The sequence below is a fragment of the Saccopteryx leptura genome, chromosome 2 (assembly GCF_036850995.1).
Source record: "Saccopteryx leptura isolate mSacLep1 chromosome 2, mSacLep1_pri_phased_curated, whole genome shotgun sequence".
Classification (NCBI taxonomy): domain Eukaryota; kingdom Metazoa; phylum Chordata; class Mammalia; order Chiroptera; family Emballonuridae; genus Saccopteryx; species Saccopteryx leptura.
In genome coordinates, this window is record NC_089504.1 from 327076692 (window position 1) to 327100171 (window position 23480).

Below are 23480 nucleotides of genomic sequence, written 5' to 3' on the forward strand. Positions count from 1 at the left end.
CCTTGGGCTCAAGCAAGCGACCTTGGGCTTTCAGCCAGTGACCATTGGGCCATGTCTATGATCCCACCCTCAAGCCGGTGATCCCTCACTCAAGCTGATGAGCCCGTGCTCAAGCCAGCAACCTCAGGGTTTCGAACCTGGGTCCTATGTGTCCCAGTCCGATGCTCTATCCACTGGGCCACCACCTGGTCAGACCAGGGCTTAATTTTTTTTATTTGTTGATAGAGGCAGAGGGAGAGAGAGGAAGGGAGTAAAAGAGGAGGGAAAAGAGAAACATTCATTTGTTGTTCCACTCAGTCATGCATTCATTGATTGCTTCCCATGTGTGCCCTGACTAGGGATCGAACCCACAACCTTGTCATTGCTGAACGGTGTTCTTAACCGACTGAGCTAACCAGTCAGGGCCTATCTTCTGTTTTAAAATATCCACAGGTAATCATATGAAGAAACAAAACTTCCAAGTTTATTTTTCCAAAATTTTAATAAGATACAGAAGTTGGAATTTTTTGGTTCATTTGTTGTTACTAATTAAAATAACCATGAGATTTTTACAATTTTTCCAGTTAATTATTTTCATTTGGATCTTCCCAGCTGGTGAACTACAAAGGGGTTATAAATATAGATCCCTTAGACTGAACCCCAAGGCCAAATACCTCCAGCTGGGAGCAGTGTTTTTTATTTAACCAGTTTACTTCCATTAATCATTTTATTTTATTTCTTTTTCTTTTCTTTTTTGACAGAGAGAGAGAGAGAGAGTCAGGGAGAGGGACAGTCAGACAGGAAAGGAAAGAGAGAAAAATCAATTCTTCATTGTGGCACCTTAGTTGTTCGTTGATTACTATCTCATATGTGCCTTGACTGGGGGGCTACAGCAGAGTGAGTGACCCCTTACTCAAGGCCGGCACCTTTGGGCTCAAGCCAGTGACCATGGGGTCATATCTATGGTCCCACATTCAAGCCAGCGACCCAGTGCTCAAGCTGGTGAGCCCACACTCAAGTTGGATGGGGTTTCAAACCTGGATCCTCCATGTCCCAGTCCGAAGCTCTGTCCATGGCGCCACCACCTGGTCAGGCCCATTTATTATATTAGAATGAGCCACAATGTAAAAATCTGAAAAATCTTGGGAATTGCTGTGTGAGGGTTGCTCTGTCTTGTGTCTGGCTTCAGACATGTGGTAAATCCAATCTAGTTAAAAAGACATGCGATATTCTTTTGCCAGTGTTTCATTTAGGATAGTTTTATCTAATTCCTTTTCTTTCATTAGTCTAAAATATCTCTTTGTTGTCATTAAACTCAGGTTAGTTTCAGAATTATTAAGACTATAGAGTAACATGTATTATTACCCTAGTTCATTCTAAAATAAAACAGTTTATGTAACTATTATCTGCCCTTTGGGAGCCCAATGAGGGAGGAAGGGAGGACACTAGGAAAAGATGGAGGAATACAGGAGAAATGCGGCCTCTAGAAGGTTCATCTGCAGTAAAATTTATTCACCAGGGGCATACAGAAGAAAAGGTGACTCTCTCAGAGGGTGGAGACAGAAAGGCATGTGATTGGGGAGGATAAGACTAAGGGATGGGGCTGTGGGTTGGGTGGAAGGGAGGCTGAAATAACCAAAGGTCAGGGCAGCTCATATGGCCACGCTGTTTTCCACCAGGCTGGGTCTCAGGTACGTGTGGGGCAGGTCCAGCTTTGCATTCCGGATCTCAATTTCTTTATCCAGGGCAGCCAGCTCCTTCCTGAACTTGTTCAGCACAGCTTTAGGCTCAGGGCCCCCAAAATACTCCTCCTCATGCTGGCCCAGAGCCACCTGGCATGGGGAGAAAAGGGCAGTTGATCGCCTTATGACCCCCGGTTTGGAGTGCCCATCTCCCCACAGCTGCCCCCTTCCTCAGGGACCAGAGCACCTGGCTCTCACCATAACAGGCTGGCGTCTGCCCAGGTGCCAAGTGAAGGACATCTGGAGAGAAGCCTGATGAACGTTGGGCAGTGTTGCCATGACCGTCTCTAGTGTCGCATCCTTGGTGGTCGGTGGGGGCTGTCGCATCGCACAGGGTGCGTTAGGGACCCAAGAATACCATTCCAGCTAAGGAAGGACAGATATCTAAAATCAGTATCTGCCAAACATAAAAACTTTAGCCGCCTGCACACAGCCCCCTCCTCCAGTCCAGGTGCAAATGTCCACTGCCCTCCTACAGTAAGTACCTGGCCCATGTGGACAGAGGAGTGCTGGCCAGTGCAGGTGAAGATGCAAGTGGTGACAAAGTGGCAGAGCTGGTCCCGGGACTGTAAGGAGATGGGAAACCCTGCAAGGGGTAAGGAAGGTTAGAAGCTGTGAAGCCAGGGACAGAAGCAGAGTTCAGAGAGCAGGGAGAGCAAGAGGGGAGAGAGGGGGGCAAGGAATCTCAGGAACTGATGTGAGTTGCAGTGGGGAAATGGGGAGATCCCCTGGGAGGGCCTCTCTCAGTGGGGTACTGGTACGGGTCATACTGGCTCACAAGCATCAGTTACGTTAAATGTTCAGGTATTAGGCAAGCTGATTGACATCACAACTGTAGCTACGGTGGAAATATTTGCACCATGGAAATGGCCAAATGCTAAAAACCAGGGCTTCTTTATTCTCCCAGAGAGCCAGTTGTTGAACATTTATAAGCAGCCACTGGTCCCACTGCATCTGGGAGCTAGAAAGGTTCTTATTGCACAGGAATTGAAGAAGGCCTTTGGGCATTTATATAGGGGTTGGACATGCTTCTGGAAGGTTTAAAAGAAATAGGGAGAATTCTGGGGATGTTCCAAGGAGGAATCCCTCACATTGGCGGTCTCAAGGAAGGAGCTCAACTCACCTTGGTCCTGAGCCCCTTGCAGCCCAATTTCAGTGATCTCTCGACACCAGGACTGCAGTTCAAGATCCTCTTTCACAGCCTTGTCCATCTTATAGTGAAGACTCACAATACCCTCCACATAGCTAGGGCCAAGGGGTTGGGCCAAGAGAGCAGAAGCTGACAGGGAGCCTCCAGACCCTGGGCTCCTTGCTCACAGGGCCAGGCCAGGCCCCCAGGCCCCAACACAGACCTTCTGTTCTCCTGGGCCTCTTCCTGCCCACCCACCCGCACCAGCCTTGTCTTCCCCTTGCCTCACCAAGAGATGACTTCCCAAAGCCGCAGGGCATCGTGGGCATAGAAGGAAGACTCGACTCCCAGGAGTCCTCGGTCAGCCAAGTCCTCAGGAGGACAGAATGATCTATAGGTTAAACTGGCTCCAGCTTGCCTAAGGAGCTCCACATGGCCTCCCCCACCAGAGCTCACCAGCTGAAAAGCAAGGATGGGCAGGGTCAGGCAAATCCACCTGCCCAAGGCCAGAGCTGGAGGAATCATGAGCTCCAGAATCCCCGTCTGTCTTCATACCTGGTCAAAAACGCCCATGTCAGAGACCAGCCCAGTCCTGGCCCGCACGTTAATTTCCATGGTGTATCGCAGGTGTGGGATTAATAGCTGGAAGGAGAGAGCCAGAGACTGCAAAGTCAGAGGAGAGCAGTGACAAGTCCCTGTAGGAAACAGGAGTTGAAGAGCAGGAAAGGTTCCCGGTCTTCAGGAAAAGCAGAGACATGAAGTTCAGTGGTCCCTCGACAGCAAGAGTGCTCTGTTCATTTGTAACTCATTCCACAAACCATTGATTTATTGCTGTACAATATTGTAAAAAAAATAAAATTATTCCCCTTTACTTTTCATGTAAGACTGTCCAAGTTCTAGCTCAGTTTTCTCAACCTTTTTTTATTATCAATCCTCTAAAGAGCCTTTTCAAATATATTTTCTTCTTCTCACCCCCCAGTGAATTTTTTTAAGAAATTTTCCTAAGACTTCATTTGAGCCAAACTGATGATAGTTGTTGGGAAGCAAGATCTCAAATGCTTCACTCCATGAAATTTTAATGTTACAGATATACTATATCAGTTATGTTCTGTATGCATATGATTGATTCCTACATAAAAATTGTAAGTTTTTTTGCATCCCAGAACTTTTCCATGGTCCTGGTTCCATTTTCACCCCGTGGGGGTACAATTGCTTCCGCTGAGGATACATGCTGTAACCTGCCTACCTTCAGAACTCCATCTCCTACCCTATCATTTTTGACCATTGCACTCACCTTCTTTCTTTTTCATTTTAAGTGAGAGGAGGGTAGATAGAGAGACAGACTCCTGCACATGCCCCGACTGAGATCCACCTGGCAAACTCCATTTAGAGCTGATGCTCAAATCAACTGAGCTATTCTCAGTGCCTGAGGTCGACGCTCAGACCAATTGAGTGACTGGCTGTAGGAGAGGAAGAGGGAAGGAAGGGGGAGAGAAGCGGATGATCGCTTCTCCTGTGCGCCCTGACCAGGAATCAAACCTGGGGCATCCATAAGCTGGGCTGATGTTCTAGCCACTGAGCAAGCCAGCCAGGGCCTGCACTCACCTCTCTCTGTTCTTCAGACACGCCACGCTTGTTCCTGCCTGAGACCTCCGCACTGTTCTAAGCATTCCCTCCGCCTAGAATAGTGTGCGCCTTGATCATCTCATGGCTGGCGCCTCATAGTCTCGTTCTCTATGTCATGTCAATAAGGGAGTCTTTCCTGACTACCTAATCTGAATTTGATATCACATCACTCTGCTTTGATTCTCTGAATTGTACTTGTCACAGCTAATATGTTATAATGCAATCTTCATTGCCTGTGATCTCTAAATGGAAGTGAAAACCCCCAAAGATCAGGACTTTGCCTGTCTTAGCACAGACATCCAGAACAGTTTTTTCCCCACTGGAGGCACCCAAGAAAGAAAGTTAATGGGTGAATACTCGTGCAAATTGTCTGTTTGAAAATAAAAATGGCTACTGTTGTTGACCGGAGCACTTCTAACAGGCCAGTGTGTTATTATTTTAGCAGCCTTCAAAACTGGCTGGAAAAATCTGTTATTTGCATGGTTCCCTCTTTTGGGAAGGAATCCTCAGTCTTTTTCGGGTACTGTTTATATATGATACGTTTATCCATCAGTGCACATACATGGACAGTAAGACTTCTTACCTCTCACCCCACTAACCACCCACCTTGTCAAGTACTGCTTCTTCCTGGGATCACATCCCTGGGATTCCATCCAGTAGGATAAATTTGGCTTCAAACAGGGAACCTTTCTACAGAGAGGAGAAATGTATCCACAGTTAGCATTCAAAGTCGACCCCCAGAGAGAGGGCAAAGGGAGAAAGACTTTTAAAGACATCTATTTTTAACCAATGTTACCCTAGTACATTTCATTTAAAAACGAAGACATTGTCTAGCTTCTTACCATTATCCTAAATCAGTACTAGCATCCTATTGGCAGAATCAGAGCATCTGTTTCAATTCATCTCATTTTAATTAAAGGAAGAAACCATCTCGTGTGGGTTGTTGCCTTGGGCAGGTTTTATGGTAGCAGACCTAGATTTAGAACTCGGACCCTCGATCCAGTTTACATCACATGCATTGCAAACTGTCCCATTGTCGAGATGGCCATGCCCCTTCCCCGATTATCCCCCAGCAGGCGGCTCCCTGTGTCTGGTTCCATCAGCTCAGCAAATGGTCTTTCACTCCCTGTTCCAATCTCACCTCTGCCAGGTAATCCGCAGAGGTTCCCCTGACTACCACTGCCTCAGAATGCAGACACACATGACGGCCATGCTCACATCCTGCCTTGTTCGTCTGCCTTACAGCCAGCTCATCTTTTCTGTATCCAGCTTTCCTCCTCCAGGAAAGCTCTTCAGTTCTCTCCACTTGACAGTGCATTCATCACCCTTCTTGCTGCCTGTGAATACGTGGGTTGGGAGCACTAACAGCCAGGGAATGTCACTGTCCCAGCTAAAATCTCTGGCCCCACCTGCACGTTCTTGGAAATCCAGGCTGGGAGTCCATCCCTCATAGTTCCCCCACATATTTCTATCATTCTGAGTTTTTCCCAGTACAGGACTCTGCACCCAGGGACAGTGGGTTAGCACAGCCTCCCTTCCCTGACTCACATTTGGTCCCTGCACTTCACCACGTCTCCCCACACAGACAAGGTGAGAACAGTGTAGGGAGGGAAGAGGTACCTGGAGTTCTTTCTCCAACTGGGCCTGAAGCTCCTCCATCCCCGAGGGCAGCACCAGCCGGGAGGGCAGAGAGGTGGAGCGTCTCAGCAGCATGGGGTTGGCACCATTGAGGAACTGGTAGCCAAAAAGCTCATCATCCTGCCAGCACCGGTGAACCTTCTCTGTGGGGTCAGCGTGGAGGGCAGGAGGCGGATTTTCTTTTTTTTAGTTGAATTTATTGGAATGCCATTGCTTAATAAAACTATATAGTTTTCATATTTACAATTCTATAATACATCATCTATATATTGTGTGTTCACCACCCCAGGAGGTGGAGTATATTCACAACTCGATGTCCCTTCCCCAGGCTCTACCCCAGTGACTCAGGCATATGACCACCCTGTACCCAGCCCTCTGAGATGACCAGGCATGGGAAGGTCTCATCTGGGTAAAGTTATGGGGGAGTACAGAGTGTGAAGGTCAGGTCATCAAAAGGGGCCCTCAAAGGGGATAAGAGACCTGGGGAACCACTGACCAGCCAGGGTGCTCTTTTGGCCCCAGAAGATCTGATCAAAATCCTCCAGCTGGTCCCAGGAGCTAAGGAGGGTATAAACACGTTTGAGGGCCATCTTTAGTGCCCTAGGACAGGTATTGAGGCATGAGCCATTCCCTGATTGCTCAGCCCCTCACCATTTACCTCCACTTGGGATCTCCCAGCCCTTTTCCCACTCTGAGCTCCAGGCTTTTCCTCACCCTGCCTTCAGTGTCCATTCAAAGTCCAACCTCTTCTCATGGAATCTCGTATTTGGAGGTAGGTCATTCTCACAGCCTGCAGCTATTGTCAGGGGTAACCCTTCCTTCCAGGTGGCCCAGCTAGGAGATGGGGACAAAGCCTCAGGGAGGGTGCTTAGTTCAATGATGTGGGTAGGGTCAGGGGAGGTGGGGTGAAACTTGGTGGTCTAACATGGGTGGGTGGTCACCAGTATATTTATCGTCTTTCCTTCAGTTCCTTCTCTCGATGCTTCTACAACACATCTAATGCATTGTCCCCTGCCAGGTGGGCTGGGAGAGATTAAGATGATTGGCCACACAAAACTGTGAATGCTCTCCTGCTTGACTCCACCTTCCTTTTTCTATCATAGCCCATGTGTTCAGTCATGCTGTGTCGCTTTTATCGCTGCGTGTGCTTCATTCCACGGCTTCCCCAGGCACATGTATCCCAACTTTGTACCTGGTTCCACTTGTCTCAGCCCTCAGCTCTTGCCTTGAGACAAAATGTCATGTTTGTCACCCTTTTCTTGTCCCTTAATTCATTGTTCCCTACCTGATCCTGTTTCATCAATAACTATGGTTGAATAAATAACCTGAATTAAGATGATGAAATCTTAATCCGCTCTATGTCCACACCTACGATATATTGCTTTGTGAATTTTCACTTCTTAAGCCTCACCTGTTACACCTTCAGCTGTCTTAAAACAGCTTTCGTTAGCTAATGTCATCTCTCTTAGACTTACCATCAAAGTCTAGATAATCAGTACTTATACTCACCTGTATCCAAGTCATATATTTCATGTTTCCATCCTTACTTGTTCTTGACCTTACTTGTTTCCATATTCATCTCTCTTATTTCCCACAGTAACTAATTCCGTGTTTGCTGTCCTCATTCTCCCCGCCCCAGTCAGGGTGCTTCCTGTCCTCACAGTTTCTTCCGTGTTTTTCCTACCACAGCAGCCCCTGCACCTCACATCCATGTCCTTCCTTTCCCTGTCTCCTCTTGGGGGTCACGCCCACCACCCCCTATTCCATGTGCTAGCCTCACCTGTCCCTGCCCTAACTTGTTCCCAGACACTAGAGATCTTTCCACTTGACTTTGGCTCGTCTGCTTTCTAGCATTGCTGTCACTCCCATTCCCTGTGCTCACCTTCTAGGGAGGTGGGATCCGCACATCACTTAGTTCCGGTCCAGTCCCACTTCCAGCCTTTTTAAATCTACGTGTAACCTCCCCCCACTTCCTGTCTTCTCCACCCTTCACCTGCGGAGCAGCCACTTTGTCAAGCCCTTTGGACCTTCCTCAGTGCTGTCCCCTGCGTCCGGCCTCCTCCCCCAGGAGTCGGAGACCCTGCGCCCACTTCCCTGAGCGGCCCCTCACCGGTGCCCTCGGGCAGGGTCAGCACGCCCTCGCCCTGTACCCAGCGGTAGCACGGGAAGGCGGCCTCCTCCGCGCTGGCCCCGGGGCCCCGCACGGTGATGCGGTCGCAGAACCACGCGTCGTCCACCAGGGAGTGGTGTTTGCGCAACTTCACGAACTGCAGGGGCCCCAAGTCGTCCGGAACGTCGTGCTCGAACTCCTCCACCTGTGGGGACCGGAACCCGCTGAGACTTGGTAGCGGGGACCCTGGACAGGCCGTGTTCCCTGGGGAGGGGGTCTTCTGTGGACTCTGGTGACAAAGCCTCCAGCACTCCCTCCTCCCAACACCACCAGGAGGTCCCACAGCACCGGGAGGACCGGGACGAGGGGCGCGGGGCGAGGCGCGCAGTGTCCTGAACTGAGGGCTGAGCAGCATCTCCTGCGCCCTCCATCACCTGAGCCCTCACCGCCTTCGCACCCTTGGAGGACCTTCTTCTTTGACTGATGACCCCGTAATGACACTGGCCTGGGTGCGAGCACCACGGAGAGGGTTGAGAGGTGAGGGGGTTTGAGCCCCTCCTGTGCCCGGCTAGACCTTGTCCCCGTGTACCATCTCCTGGAAGTCTCAACCCGAGCACTGCCACTCTTCCTCGCTCCAGCCCCCCCCGCGAGCCCGGCCGGGATTGGGGTCCCCGCCCCCCTTGCTGACCTGACCCCGTGTAGACCACAGCTGCAGCTCCAGCTCCGCCTCCCCGCGCGCCCCGACCAGCCACAGCTGCACGCGGTTGTGGGACCCGGAGAAGAGCCAGGCCCCCGTGGCCACGCGGATGCGGTAGCGGCCCATGGTGGGTCCCCGGTAGCCAAGGCGAGGGGAGCAGGTGCTGTGCTTTGGGACCGACTCGGGCCGCCGACGTGAGCTGAGTCTGGGTCCCCGCCCTCCTCACAACTTTCAGGCGCTTCCAAGTCTCCGCCCCGGACGAGCTCCAACCTTCGGCTGCGCAGGCTGTGGGAATGGCCGCGCCTCCGGTTCGAGCGTAGCTGCGGGAAGATCAAGGGCCTTTGGTCAGGATGAGGCCGAGGATGGCTGCCACAGGGCTCCTCTGAACCTCCCAGCGAGGCTAGGGCCAAGAGCCTCGAGATTGGTGGGAGCAAGGATGAGGACACTTCCCAAGGTCGCTAGGCCTTTTGGAGAGCTAGTTGGAAAAGGTCGGTGACTCGGCCTTCCTTCCGGAGAGGAAAGTGTCCCCTTTTCTGGGCTGGGAGCTGGGGAAGGTGGTGACCCGACCTCCGGAAGGCCAGCCTGGGAGGTTTGCTGGGCTGCGAGACCCGTTATGGTCCAGTAAGTCTTCAGTTCCTGATTTCTACTGCATTTGAGCGCAATCTTTCAGTAAATGAGGTTTCCAGGCTGCCTAAAACCTGGGAAAGTAACAGTTCAAAGACTTGTTTTCTGCTTTTCACTGAACCTGGTTTGAAACATCCCAGCATTACAAGCCTAGTTACACCAGATATTGAGAGAGGCCAGTGAAAGCCCCTTTTTGTCCAACCTTTATAATGGGCACAGAGAATGTTAGGGACCCGGGTGTTAGGGTGTAGTATGGAGTCACTCAGGGACCCAGCATACATGGACAATTTCCATAAACTTTGTCTTTTCCAGGTGAGTGAATCCTCTTTCCCTTCATTATATTACTAGTAAGTATTTATAATGGCCTCATTTTACTGATCATGGTACCTGCTTCCCCTACCAGAATTCAGTTTTCTCCTTAGAAAAATGTTATATGTAAACAGATTTTACTAGGCATGAAGTTCCACTTCTTTATTCTTCCATCTTGTCTTTATCTCACTCAACCCCAGTCATTTCCTGGTTCCTCATGGCATTCAGCGGAGGAAACCAGGGAACAGCACTGGAAGGATGCTTCAGGGTGCAGGCTTTGTCAGCCACCCAGGAATCAGATGAAGCCCCTGTAGGTCCCTGTCTAGAGCTTGGTCCAAGTCACTGTAAGCATTTGGCTCACAGTGAATATGTCTGGTGGTCTAGGCTGAGTCAGGCAAGGTAAATCTGCTTTCTTGAGCCAACCCCTGAGAAGTGACTTGTCATGTTGGTTATTGGTGAGGATGAAAGGGATTCTGTAGTCCTGCCCTCCAGCTTCTAGAATTCACAGAAGTGTTGGATCCCTACTGAGTGCCCTGCCCCTTCTTACCTTCTAGGCCCACTCCTGCCTACATCCTCTGTGCTCAGGACTGGTGTCTGCCATATGCCGGCCCCAGCTTCCTCCAGCTTGGGAATTCACCCTATCCTGTAAAATCCAAATAAAATGGCTCATATTCCTGTCCTCTGCAGTAACTGAATCTGGCCTTTTCACATACACCCTTCAATGGTCCCTTTGCCTGGAAAAGAGAGTTTGTTTCATCCCTACTTCCAAAATCAGTCCAAACACCACCTGCTTCTCCGCTGGTGAAACTTCTCTCTCCATGCCAGTGTGCTAGAATTTCACCTGGCGGTGTGGGTAAACACTTAACAGTAACCCAAGCTACTGAATGTGCTAAGTGAGTTAATGCTTTCTTAAACATTTCTTTTTAATTTATTGATTTTAGAGAGAGACCAGTCCTAGAAGGAGGTATGCCTAGGTCGAGCCTCAAAAGTCAGCTCAAGTTTTTATGGATTCATAGAATCATCTTGAATCATTAATATACCTCTACAAGTGGGTGGGGGTTTTTTTTTTGTTTGTTTTTTTGAGGTAAAGCTTTCCAATATTTATTAACTGTTATAATTTGCATAACTCTACATATTAAAAACCTATAGTTACATAATCTTTTAAATTGCTATTCAAGCAGGATATTCTTTTTTTTATAAATAAATTTTTATTTTAATGGGGTGACATCAATAAATCAGGGTACATATATTCAAAGAAAACCTTTCCAGGTTATCTTGTCATTTAGTTCTGTTGCATACCCATCACCCAAAGAGAGATCGTCCTCCATCACCCTCTATCCAGTTTTCTTACAAGTGGGTGGTTTTAAGTATTCTTTATACAATATAGACAGTATTTATATACATTTATTAAAACTATTTTTCTAGCCTATTTTTGTTTCATATTTATTATGTTCTACAAAGTTTTAGCTTTTTATACATTATATATTTACGTCTGTGCCTCATTTAGATAGTCCTTATCACTATGTCTTCATATCTTATAAAACCAAAAACTAAAATGGAGTCACTTAAGTCAGTCAACGCAGAAGACAGTCAATTCAGGCACATAAAGGAAACTTAACCTAACCTTACAGAAATATACTCTTCTCAGAAATCAGCTGAGGACACCACCAGTCCTCAATTGCCACTTCTAATCATGTCATCTCTGTATTTCCTTGTACCTCTGATTCAGCTACCCTGATGCAAATAAGAAAGACCTTAGGCAACCAATCAGCTGAAAAACCGAATAACTTCCCTACTTATCCCATAAAAACCCCTCAGTCTGTGAGCAACTCAGAACTCATTGCTTCTGTAGCCTCAGGTTTTCTGACTTGCAGGTCGAAACCCTCACAACAAACTCATCTTTCTGCTCTGTCTTATTCAATGGGCAGAGTTTGGTTATTGACAGTTTCATCTGCTGTTAATTGCAGCCTGTAAAATGTTTATTTCAGATATTGTATTTACCATCTCTGGAAGTACCATTTGGTTATTTTTTTCTATCTTTTATTTCCCTCCTTATTATCTTAAAATATTTATAATAGTTGTTTTAAAGGCCTTGTCTGCCCATTTCATTATCTCTGTTTCTCTTGACCATATATATTCTTTGGGTTATAGGTCACACTTTCCCGCTTCTTTGCACTATTCGTAATTTTTATTAGATGCCAATTATTGTGAATTTTATATTGCCGAGTAAGATTTTGTTGTATCACTTTAAATGGGTTTTTATTTGGCCCTGGCCAGTTGGCTCAGTGGATTGAGCATCAGCTCAGGGGACGTCCTGGTCCCCAGTCAAGGCACACATGAGAAGTGACCATCTGCTTCTCTTTCCCTCCCTCTCCCTTTTTCTCCCTCTTCTCCTCCCACAGAGAGTGGCTCTAATGGTTCAAGCATTGGCTCCAGGAACCGAGGATAGCTTAGTTGGTCTGAGTGTCAGCCTCAGGCTCCGGTGATTTGAGCATCAGCCCCAGATGAGAGGTTGCCAAGTGGATTCTGGTTGCGGTGCATGTGGGAGTCTGTCTATCTACCCTCCTCTCACTTTTAATAAATAAATAAATAAATAGGACTTTATTCTGTCAAATAGTAATTTACTTGTGTATCTCCTTGATCTTTTGAGACTTGTTTTAAAGCATTTTGGGGACAGATCTAGAGTAGCTTATACTCAACACTAACTTAGCCCCATTGCTGTAGGAGACTCTCCTGGTGTCTTTGCTGAATGCCCCATGTATTTAATGATCCTTCTTCACTCTTGCTAGTGGGCACTGAAGAGTATCTCATCCTGCGTGAACCCAGTGGATTTTTGACTTACATGTGCATGAGTAATTGTTCCCTTTCTGGCAACTGTTTGCCCAGCCTACTGCTCTTTCATCCTCGGTCAGGTTTGTATTCAGCCCAGCACTCAAGGAGATACTCATGCACCAGATTTCTGGATCTCTTTCTCTGCGACCATCCTGCTCTCTGCTGTTCTGCCCCCAATTCTGCCTCTGCCTCCTTGAAGATTAGGGCTGTGCTGGGAGACACGGGGACACTGGCTGAGAAGGAGCTAAGAGGGATGGCTGGAGAAGGAGATGGAAATATGTGGGAGAGAGAAGTGGTTTATCACTACTACTTTGTAGCTGAAGTGCGGGGGAGTGGTAATTATCAAAGCAATGCCAGTTAATAGTAGAAATTAGTGCACGACAAAAGGGAAAGTCCTCTTTCTCACTTAGGAGAAGTGACCAATCCTAATAATTGTGTGTGTGTCCTTTCACACTTCTTCCATTGCACACAAAACAAATGTAATACAAATGTACATTCATACCAGATGACAGGTACCTCTGTGCTGTTTGCTTCTTAGTCCTTGTGCAGGTTCTCCTCCTAACACCGCAGGTTGGCTTTCTTCCTTTCTCTTTCTCTTCCTCACGCCTGAGAGGAGGTGAATCTAAAGCCTCAGTTCATAGTTCCCCATTCTTCCCTCTTCAGTCTTTGCTCTTGAAGATCTTCTCCCAGCAGATGACTCTCCAGCTCCTCTTCAATACCTGCCTTCTCTCAGCAATCCCCAGTCTGTATTTGCTGCTACCTGCTGGACCTCTCTTTCTTGATCTCTCATCCGTTACCTCTCTCTTGGACTTTGTCTACAGCCACAGTCACCCATGTATTTCAAAAGGGCACCTTCAAGCTTTCCAATTTTATTTTAAGCAAGAGAGAGAGAGAGAGAGAGACAGAGACAGAAATGGACAGAGATGAGAAGTATCAACGCATAATTGCGGCACTCAGCTATTCATTGATGGCTCCTCATACACACATGCCTTGACCAGAAGGCTCCAGCTGAGCCAGTGACCCCTTGCTCAAGCCAGCAACCTTGAGAATTAAGCCAGCACCAATTGGGCTCAAGCCAATGACCATGGAGCCATGTTGATGATCCCACACTCAAGCCAGTGACCCTGCTCTCAAGTCGGTGAGCCTGCACTCAAACCAGATTAGCCCGCACCTAAGCTGGTGACCTTGGGGTTTCGAACCTGGGTCCTCAGCGTCCCAGGTGGACGCTCTACCCATCGTACCACCACAGGTCAGGCTGGCCTTCCTGAGTTTCTTAAGTGTAGGGAAACTGCCTTATATCTCTCTTTGCCTGCAGTGCCTGGCACAGGGTCTAGGCATCATAGATGTTCAATTGCTATTATGCACAATGGTTATGCTTAGGGACAGGATGGTTAGTTTGATGATTCAGAGGCAAAGAAGATAAAGTTTGGGAGGTAAAGAAGGAGAGTATTATGGGAAGAAGTGAATAAAATTGCGTCGAGGATCTAAAAGGAAGCAAGTTGAAAGAGAGACAGAGATGGATGTTTAGAAATGAAGGATAAGAGCATGAGACTGAGGAAAGATCACTTTCCCACCTGTTACTGGTAGGACCTGGGGTTAGAGGCCCCATCTGCATGTGTCATGAGATCGTTGAGTGAGGGCCCAGGTGGGCCTCAGGGTAGGTAATATTAGGTGGACTTGACTTCCTCAGCTCTACTTTGGCAGGCATAGGGAACATAGTCAATAATTGTAATGACTATGTATGGGTCAGATTGTTACCTAAACAAGCCAGAGTATGAGTTGCCCATTGCCACAGAGCCAATCAGAGAGATGGGTACCAAGAGGAATATGAGTGTCTTTGATCAAAATGCCAGCAATCCGAGAAGGCAAGGTGCCTCACTACATCCTAAGACTGTCTTAATGTCCTCTGTTTACAGGCCTCTTTTAAAGGGTTCGGGGGCTGTTAGTAATGGTGCAAGGGGCAAAGCCTGTGCTGTTAGTCATGTAGACAAGGGGGTAGTGAGGTGCTTTTCCTTGAGATAACGGACCATCTGTCTTTGGATTCCTCCTGCGACAGAATGGTTCAGACTGGCCAGCTCCTTTCTCAGTGTTCTGGCTCCTCCTAGATGCTTGCTTCCAAGGACACTTCCCGGCTCTCCTGCTAAGATAAACTTCTCACAGCATTTCAAAGGGGAAGACCAGAGAACCATTAAGAGACAATAGCAAGAAAATTAACTATTTCCTAATTCTCACATAATCTCTATTTTTTTTTAATTTTTAAATTTTTTTTTATTTTACAGAGACAGAGTGTGAGTCAGAGAGAGGAATAGACAGGGACAGACAGATAGGAACAGAGAGAGACGAGGAGCATCAATCGTTAGTTTTTCATTGTGTGTTGCAACACCTTGGTTGTTCATTGATTGCTTTCTCATATGTGCCTTGACCGCGGGCCTTCAGCCGACCAAGTAACCTCTTCTGGAGCCAGCAATCTTGGATTCAAGCTGGTGGGCTTTCACTCAAACTAGATGAGCCTGCACTCAAGTTGGCAACCTCGGGGTCTCGAACCTGGGTCCTCTGCATCCCAGTCTGACGCTCTATCCACTGCGTCACCGCCTGGTCAGGCACATAATCTCTGTTGATTACAACTAAAAGCTACTATTACTGAAGCCAAATTTCTAACTCTTGGGTTCCCCTATCAAGATGAGTACTAGATTTATTGGGGTGATCACTTTGTAAGATATATAATGTCTAATCACTGGGGTGTACACCTGAAATGAATATAACATTATACATCAACTGTAATTGAAAAATAAACATTATTAAATTAAAAAATAAATAGAAGTCCTTTTTCACAAGGGTAAATGATATCTTTTATACTGGGTAGAGCAAAAGTAGGTTACAGTTGTGAGTATGCAAAACAGAGTTTATTCTTGTATTACTATTTATTATTGTATTTTTTTCTTACCAACAACTGTAACTAGTATATACCACTTGTCATATGCTCTTATATCTGTTCCTAGATTTGTATAATGTTTCATTGATCTGTCTATTCACTCATGCACCAGCATCACAGTTTTTTTTTAAAGATTTTATTTATTCACTAGCTGTACCTGGCCACGTGTTGCTGTGGCTCAGTCTGGTTAAATGGAAAAGAAAGAAAAGAGAAAGCACACGTTTCTAATATGTTTAATTTCACAATGCTTATGGGTATACGATATTTTTTGTTGTTCCATTGTATGTGCAGATATATTGTCGGTTTGCTGACTCTAGAACATGCAACATAGAATTGGCCATGTGAGAAGCAATCCGTGTCTAGATCTAAACCGCACAATTCTAAAGATTGACCCTGAGCTTAGTTAATGGTGATGGCAAATGGCAATCGAATTAGGAACTGCAATATCTTAAATTGAAATGGCATATCCGTTGGAATCATAGGAATGCGAGGAATGAGGACATCTTCACCTTATCAAGATTGTTGCTTCTACGACGTTGCTCATTAATTTTTTTACTGCAAGCCACATGCCATTGCAAAGCTTTGGCTGGTTGATATTTTGCAACATGATATTTGGCACAGCGATTTTCAATTGCAGTGCGTGCGGTGGCATCCCTGGCAGATCCAGTGAATTCAAAAATTCTGTTGGATAATTAACCGCTTCATCTTCTTCCACAACAGTGTCAATGGACTTCATGTGACTGCCTCGCTTTGAATGTTAGACTGAATAATGTAGTTAAGTTCGTAGACGTCTTTGTTCTTGACCGCAAGAATAGCTCATACACTCAACCAATCGTGATTCTTATAATTGGTTTGCATATTGGGAAATACTTTTTCAACCAATTCTTCTTTTGACATCACTAAATTGCAGAAGTTATGAGGCAATGAAATTTGTCCTGAGGTCAGATCAACCGGCACTTTTCTGTTCCCAATTTCCAGCAATTCATGTGAGAATATCTCAGCTGATCGATTGTTTTGCAGCTGGACACGCATATTTGTATTAATTTTAACATCTTTATGTGTCGCCACCAAGTAGAGTATTTCAGGCAAGCATTTATTTTATCCGCTGGTGTCGATCGAGGAATTAAAGGTAATGTTTGCCTGAAATCTGTTGCAAGCAATATTAATGCGTTCCCAAATGGTCTGATGTTTCGATGCAAATCTTGCAATGATCGATCAAGAGCCTCGAGTGATTTTTTGTGCACCATTGTGCATTCATCCCAAACAATAAGTTTGCTTTTCTGTAATACTTTTCCCATGCCGGATGCTTTGGAAATGTTGCATGTGGGAGTTTCAATGAATTGAATTTTCAATGGCAAGGCGGAATTAGCAGTTCTTCCACCTGGTAGCAATGTCGTAGCTATTCTGTATGATGCAAGAGCTAAGGCTATGTCATTTTGGGATCAAATTGCTGCCAGAACCAATGGTGTAAGGTATTTTTCCCCACCGAGGAAGAAGGAAGGGCGTAGCTACAAAGTGTGGAATAGTAAAAGGCTTTATTGAATACAGCACTTCCCTCCCGCAATGTTCCCTGGTCCCGAGGACAGAGGCCAGGGAAGTCTTATAGGGTGACCCTCGTGGGGGATATTTAAAGGGTCTCTAGGGTGGTCAAGCTAATATAACATGGTGAAATCTCATTGGCTGACGGACAGTTGCTTTTTTCCAAAGGGCTCCTGGTAAATTTCTTTTGGCGCGGTGGGATGTGAGCAGTTCTAGCCAAGTTCCCAGGTCTGGTGTCTCACATGATCTTTCCCCTTGCCCACCACCCTACATTCCGACCTTTGGTGTTAATTAGGGGTGCCGCTCATTAGTCTGGCTACTTCCTGCTGATTAGGGGCATCATGGGGAGGGGGAGATCGGCAGGTGGTGGCTTTGAGGGGTGTCAGGAGGCACATCTCTTTGGCCGTGATTCAGAAACTTCATGGATGTGATCCTGTAAGGATTTAAAAAAAAAGAGAGAGAGAAGGAACAGGGGGATCTGCAGGGTCCAGCCTTTTGGTGACCCGGAGATGGGTAGGGCCCAGCAAACTTGAAGCAAAACTGTATTCCAGGAGTGGCGTAAGAAGGGGAAAGGAAGAGGTCCCATCAACTCCCATAACCGAGACCTGTGAGGGAACTAGAGGTCCAGAGCATGATGGCAAAAGAGAAGGCAGCTCCCATGTCTACAAGAAATGAGATGGACTTACCCATTCCTGCAGCATTGCCCTGGGTTCAGCGTGGGTGAGGATGATGGGGGTCTTCAAGTCCAGGCTGTGTCAACCGTTCATGAAGCCTAGGAGTTCGAATGATGGGCCCATCTTGCTGCTTAGCCGCCCATTTGAGTGGCTCGTCCTCCACATAGAGATGCTGAGGATGAGCCTGTTGCCCAAAGGGGCAATAGCTCTGCCAGTGATTGGGCTGCTTGCAATTAGGGCAGGGTTTAATGGGTGGCCTTGGGCAGGGGCACTGCCCGGCCCAATGATCCTGCTTGCCACACTTAAAGCAAGCGGCTGTTGGGGTTCCTCTTTGTGGCTTGGACCTGGGTCAGGCACTTTCTGTGTCTTGCCCCTGTTGCCCTACCGGCCTCAAGCTGCCACAAGAGCCCGGGTTTGGAGTGTTACCTTCTGCTGCATGCAGGCCTGGTGAACAGCCTTGGCCTTTTTCTACTAGTTGTGACCATTAAAAACTTTAAATGCCATGTTCACAGGCCTTGGATAGGGGTTTAGAGGTTGAGAATAAGAGGAGGGGGACTCTTGGGGAGCCCAGCACCCAGATCTGGCCAGAAAAGCTGGAGCCAGAGGCAGAACAGGGCCAGAACTTCCTGCAAGAAAATTGGGGTTGGGCGCCCTGCAAACTGGTGTAAGGGCCAATGGCAGGCTGAGAATGGCCTGACAGAGGAGGGGCTTAAGAACACAGTGGAGAATGGAGGGGCACCTGGCCAGCAGGGGAGGAGAAAGAGAGACTGGTATTTGCAGGTGAATGAGAAACAGAGTCCTGCAAAGGGAGGGGAGGGGGCTCTTGGAGGGAAGAGACCCGAGCAAAAGAAGTCTGCAGAGGAACCATTGAGGGGTCTTGAGAGAGGGGTGCTCCGGGGGCCAGGCAGTAGAGGGAGAGAGTTGGGGGTCAGGCGAAGGAGGAAAGATTAGGAGCAGAGGTTTTAGGTGAGGTTTCTCTGGCCTGTGCCGTGTAGCAGGCAGCACAGAGATTAGGACGGGAGCAAGAATGACTAGAAGCCCTGAATGTAAGAGATCTCTAACCAGTTCCCAATTCTTCTGGCGATAGTTAAATTGGTGAGGGTGTTAAAACCGAAAGTCCCTTCAGGAGGCTACCTGGTTCGATTATCCAGTGGGTTCTGTGGCCTGGCCACAGCAGAGAAAAAGAACTGTTTCTTCTTCTTTAGGGAGGGAGAGATTTTGGATAAGGCAACCCCAGGAATGTTTTGGATTAGGTTTAGATTCCTGTGACCCCCACAGCCATCCTCAGTTCTCAGAGTGGTCAGAGTTGAGCATTGGCGTCCCCCAACTCAAGCTCTGGCCACCAGACGGATAGGTAAAGTGGATGTGCTCGGGACATCTCCACGAGCACACACACACTTGGAACGAAAAGAGGTCCCTGATGCAGCTGCGGCTTTGGACAGGGAGTCTCGAGGGAGAGAACTGAGGGGAGGCTGGAAGCAGGGGACTTACCACACCGTGCGCCAAAGTGGGTGGAAGGTTGGAGGTCCTGGTTCTTTATCAGAGGGGAAGGGAAGAGGAGTAGTCCTTGCAGACTTCAACTCCTCCCTGGTTTTCAGCACCAAATGTAAGGTAATTTTCCCTGCCGAGGAAGAAGGAAGGGGCCGGAGCCACGAAGTGTGGAATAATAAAAGACTGTATTGAGTAAAGCGCATCCCAATCAACGAGGTTCCCAAGTCCTGGGGACAGAGGCTAGGGATGTCGCATAGGGTGACCCGCGTGGGGGATATTTAAAGGGTCTCTCAGGTGGTCGAGCTAATATGACATGCTGAAATCTCACTGCTAACGGACAGTCGCTTTTTTCCAAAGGGCTCTTGGGAAGTTTCTTTTGGCGTGTATGGACGTGGGCGGTTCTAGCCAAGTTCACAGGTCTACTGTCTCACGTGACCTTTCTTCTTGCCCACCACCCTACAAATCTAATTAGGAACATTTTACCAGTTCCTTCTGGCCCATCTAAGAAGATTTCTCCAACCCCATTATTGACCATTTGCATTATTTGATCATAAATGCCTTTTTGCTCAAGCATTAGCTTAGGAATATTTGATTGCACATAAGACAATAGATCACCCGTGTTGTAATTTTGTTCACAACATAATTCTACATCGAACCAAGTAGCAGCAGATCAATTTGGTGATGGCATTCCCAATTGATTGAGAACTTTCCTCACAATTTCTTTTTATTTTTTTTTATTTTTTTTAGAGAGGAGAGAGAGAGAGGGAGAGAGGGAAACAGAGAGAGAGAAGGTGGGGAGGAGATGGAAGCATCAACTCCCATATGTGCCTTGACCAGGCAAGCCCAGGGTTTCGAACCGGCGACCTCAGCATTTCCAGGTCGACACTTTATCCACTGCGCCACCACAGGTCAGGCTCCTCGCAATTTCTAAGCACAAATCTTTCATCATTATCAATGCTTTGTTGTAGATTTCTTCTGTGAAATCCATGTTCATATATGAATTTTCCTTGCATATTTGACAGAAAATATCTTCAGCCATGTGCAATTTATATTTCTCCCATAACATTGAAATGGAATCGTAAAATATTTAGTATAGCATGTGTTGCTTTTACGTCCAATGGATGGCGCTGTTTTTCAAAAGAAGCATGGTTTTACCTGTCACAGGTGTGACATCTATATAATAGTAGATATATTAAAATAAAAACGCGCGTATTTGAATGCAACATTGTGTCAAAATTTCAAAGCAATCAGTAAAGAACTTTTGGAGATTTCAGATTTTTGAACAAACGAACATTTACATTTTTATTTATATAGATTTGAGAGAGAGAAGTGGAGAAGGAACAGAAAGCATCAACTCCCATATGTGCATTGACCAGGTAAGACAGGATTGTGGATCAGCAACTTCAGTGTTCCAGGTTGATGCTTTATGCACTACAACACCACAGGTCAGGCCAGCACTGCAGTTTCCATGATGGAAGCTTTGCATTGTATTTAATACTTGATTGGGCTATAGCAATGGCCCCAAAGCCCTACTTTCTCAGATATTGGGTGTTTTTTTTTTTTTAGTAGTTTATGCTTTTTTTTTCTTAATTTTTAGTGATTGATTTTAGTGAGATAGAAGGGGGAGAGAGAGATGAAACAGGAATATCAGTCTGTTCCCATATGTGCCCTGACCAGGGATCAAACTGGCATTGTCTGTGCTTTGGGACAGTGTCAACTGAGCTGTCTGGCCAGGGCTAGTGTATTCTTTCAAATAAACTTTATAATCAATATTTTATATATATATATATATATATATATATATATATATATATACACACACACACACACACACACACACACACACACACATACATACTTTTATTGGAATTCAATTACTTTCTTATCTGTACATCCTTGCTAATACTTGTCTTCTTAAAACATAATAGTTATTTTAACATACATTCTAATTGTGAGGTGATATCCCCTTGTGGTTTTGATTTGCAAGAATTTAATTATCTTTTAAAATTAATTTAGAAAGAATCAACATGTGTTGGATCTTTCTATTTATAAATACGACATGTTCTTCAATTGGCCGAGTCTGGCTTCTGTCTTTGGAGGTGTTTTATAATTTTTTCATGTTAGTTTTGTACATTTATTGTTAAGTTTATAATCTAGATGATTTTCTTTACTGCTATTGTAAATGTGATCTTTCATTATTTTATTCAGCTGGTTGTTTTCTGCATAAAAGCTTCTGATTTTTGTGTTTAATTTTATATTTTACTTTACTAAATTTTTATATTGGTTTTAGTGGTTTTCCACCTACTTTTTGGATTTTCTAGATCTATAATGATATAATCATCAAATAGAGATAAATTTTATTCTTCCTTCCTATATTTTCATTTCTCTATTATTCCTCTCTACCCCTATGCTGGCTAATCCCTACAATAAACCATTAAATTATAACAGAGATAGTGAACAATCTTGCCTTTTTTCTGACTAGTAACAATTCTTCTATTTTTTCCCCAGTAAGAAAGATATTGGCTTCATATTTGTATTTTTTCCATGTTAAAGAGGAATCACCTGACCAGGCAGTGGCGCAGTGGATAGAGCGTTGAACTGGTATGCGGGGGACACAGGTTCGAGACCTTGAAATCACCAGCTTTAGCGTGGGCTCATCAGGCTTGAGGGAAAAAAGAAAGAAAGAAAGCTCACCAGCTTGGACCCAAGGTTGCTGGCTCAAGCAAAGGGTTACTCAGTCTGCTGAAGGCCCGCAGTCAAGGCACATATGAGAAAGCAATCAATGAACAACTAAGGTATTGCAATGAAAAACTGATGATTGATGCTTCTCATCTCTCTCTGTTCCTGTCTGTCTCTCCCTATCTATCCCTCTCTCTGACTCTCTCTCTCTGTCCCTGTAAAAAAAAAAAGGAATCAACTCCAATGTCAACAGTTTTTACTAAGTTATCAAAAAGGTGTGCTTTAATTCTTCCACAGAGAATTAAGATTTATACATCAGTTTTTATAATTTTCATAGTTTTTGCGTTATATATTTCAAGTCTTAATCTATGTTTATAATTGTTAAATTATTTTGGTGATTATTCACTTTGGTATTACATAGTGTTGCTCTTTAAGTGCTTTCTTGCCTTCTACTTTGCAAACATTAAATGATATTATAAACATTAAATGAAATTAAAATGGTTATTTTTTGGTTAGTGTTTACATGGTATATCTTTTGCCATCTGCTTTTTATTGTTAGGGCTTCAGTGTGATTTTGTTCTAGATATCTCCTTTAAATAGAACATTTCTAAGTTTTTGCAGGTAAATTTACATGTAGAAATATTGATATATTTGGACTTATTTCTCCATCTTATGATGAGTATGATTGTTCCCATCTTTTCCTTTGCTTTTTATTGTCCTGTTTTTGTTTAATTTATAATGTTTTCATACTAATATCCCCCCTATTCTGAATTAGAAAATATAAATTGTATTTCTTTTGTGTGTATTTAACCTTATGTTTTTAATCACAAAACTATAAATTTTTTATAAAATCTAAAAGCATTATATATCCACATTGTCTTTTACCAAACAAGAAAGCAATGTTTTATTGTCTGAAGTTTTAGGTAACATCTTTATTTTAATACAAAAATACTTGTTAGGATTATTTCCTTATAGTAGTTAATAAAATCTCGTAATAAGAATTAATTAGAATGAATAGCTTTTTTTTTTTTTTTTTCGCTTGGCACTTCATGCCTTCCTTCTGAGATACTATCTCTTCTCAATGAAGTACACACATCTTTCAGTACTTCTTTGAGGTTCTCAAGTAGTATATATACACACACACACACACACACACATACATATATATACACACATATAATGTATATATACTTTCATTTCTCCTCTTCAAAACTATAAAGAACCTATAAAGAACAATGAACAACAAAGAGACTTTAAAACTTCATTTAATCCAGAAGACAGACAAATGCTTCAAATTCAAAACTATGTGGAAATATGCCCGAAAGCAATTGATGCCAAAACAGCTACACAGAAACCTCTGTAGGAAGAATTGACAGGAGCTATGTGGAAGAAGGAGTTGGGTATACGGTCTTAGGACTGGCAGAACTGAGAAATAACCCATTAGGAAGGTGAGGAGATGGCACTGAAATATATTGGCTG

The 23480-nt window shown here is 45.3% G+C and overlaps 1 long non-coding RNA gene and 1 pseudogene across 1 annotated transcript in view; one reads left to right on the forward strand and one right to left on the reverse strand.

The window, feature by feature from the left end:
* Positions 1-14861, forward strand: part of LOC136391555 (uncharacterized) — a 114762-nt gene extending 99901 nt beyond the window's left edge. The window contains exon 3 of the long non-coding RNA XR_010748870.1: positions 14743-14861. This is a non-coding gene — a long non-coding RNA (uncharacterized lncRNA). The remainder of the gene's footprint in view (positions 1-14742) is intronic.
* LOC136394134 (polyunsaturated fatty acid lipoxygenase ALOX12-like) lies at positions 1572-9082 on the reverse strand (annotated as a pseudogene).
* Positions 14862-23480: the final 8619 nt, after the last annotated feature.